This window comes from Triticum dicoccoides, unplaced genomic scaffold, assembly GCF_002162155.2.
Source record: "Triticum dicoccoides isolate Atlit2015 ecotype Zavitan unplaced genomic scaffold, WEW_v2.0 scaffold72589, whole genome shotgun sequence".
NCBI classification, from domain to species: Eukaryota; Viridiplantae; Streptophyta; class Magnoliopsida; order Poales; family Poaceae; genus Triticum; species Triticum dicoccoides.
In genome coordinates this window covers 1-1,342 of record NW_021295103.1, presented here as the reverse complement: position 1 = coordinate 1,342, position 1,342 = coordinate 1, and the positions used below count along the sequence as shown (strand labels likewise).

Genomic DNA, 1,342 nt, shown 5'->3' with positions numbered 1-1,342 from the left:
CAGCTATGACTTACCGCACTCGTGCAAAATAATAAAACACGGTAAATATATTACTTACACGTGCGTTTTGTTTTGCAAGCGGCGCGAAAAAAATTAAAAAGGGAATGCAACACGAGGACTTCCCAGGAGGTCACCCATCCTAGTACTACTCTCGCCCAAGCACGCTTAACTTCGGAGTTCTGATGGGATCCGGTGCTTTAGTGCTGGTATGATCGCATCCGACATGTTACCCCGGTCTTCGTCCCTTATCCTTGCCCCTCCCAGCTCCACTACAAAGACGATTGTACATTGCTTTGGCCGCTCCCTCTCAACTACGGAGACGAGTTTAACGCGGTTTCCACCCCTCCCTCTCAACCGCACCAGTGCACGCTTGCCGCGCCACAACGCCGACGCTGGACCCGTGAATCGTGAGCACCCAGCTATGACTTACGGCACTCGTGCAAAATAATAAAACACGGTAAATATATTACTTACACGTGCGTTTTGTTTTGCAAGCGGCGCGAAAAAAATTAAAAAGGGAATGCAACACGAGGACTTCCCAGGAGGTCACCCATCCTAGTACTACTCTCGCCCAGGTCACCCATCCTAGTACTACTCTCGCCCAAGCACGCTTAACTTCGGAGTTCTGATGGGATCCGGTGCTTTAGTGCTGGTATGATCGCATCCGACATGTTACCCCGGTCTTCGTCCCTTATCCTTGCCCCTCCCAGCTCCACTACAAAGACGATTGTACATTGCTTTGGCCACTCCCTCTCAACTACGGAGACGAGTTTAACGCGGTTTCCACCCCTCCCTCTCAACCGCACCAGTGCACGCTTGCCGCGCCACAACGCCGACGCTGGACCCGTGAATCGTGAGCACCCAGCTATGACTTACCGCACTCGTGCAAAATAATAAAACACGATAAATATATTACTTACACGTGCGTTTTGTTTTGCAAGCGGCGCGAAAAAAATTAAAAAGGGAATGCAACACGAGGACTTCCCAGGAGGTCACCCATCCTAGTACTACTCTCGCCCAAGCACGCTTAACTTCGAAGTTCTGATGGGATCCGGTGCTTTAGTGCTGGTATGATCGCATCCGACATGTTACCCCGGTCTTCGTCCCTTATCCTTGCCCCTCCCAGCTCCACTACAAAGACGATTGTACATTGCTTTGGCCGCTCCCTCTCAACTACGGAGACGAGTTTAACGCGGTTTCCACCCCTCCCTCTCAACCGCACCAGTGCACGCTTGCCGCGCCACAACGCCGACGCTGGACCCGTAAATCGTGAGCACCCAGCTATGACTTACCGCACTCGTGCAAAATAATAAAACACGGTAAATATATTACTTACACGTGC

The 1,342-nt window shown here is 51.3% G+C and overlaps 2 non-coding genes and 1 pseudogene across 2 annotated transcripts; all 3 read right to left on the bottom strand.

Annotated features, from left to right (window-relative positions):
* Positions 1-101: 101 nt before the first annotated feature.
* Positions 102-220, bottom strand: LOC119347656. Its single transcript, XR_005168485.1, has one exon. It is a non-coding gene; the product is annotated as a 5S ribosomal RNA (ribosomal RNA).
* A 297-nt stretch (positions 221-517) lies between these two features.
* On the bottom strand, positions 518-666 carry LOC119347658 (annotated as a pseudogene).
* A 297-nt stretch (positions 667-963) lies between these two features.
* On the bottom strand, positions 964-1,082 carry LOC119347657. Its single transcript, XR_005168486.1, has one exon. It is a non-coding gene; the product is annotated as a 5S ribosomal RNA (ribosomal RNA).
* Between the last annotated feature and the right edge of the window lie 260 nt (positions 1,083-1,342).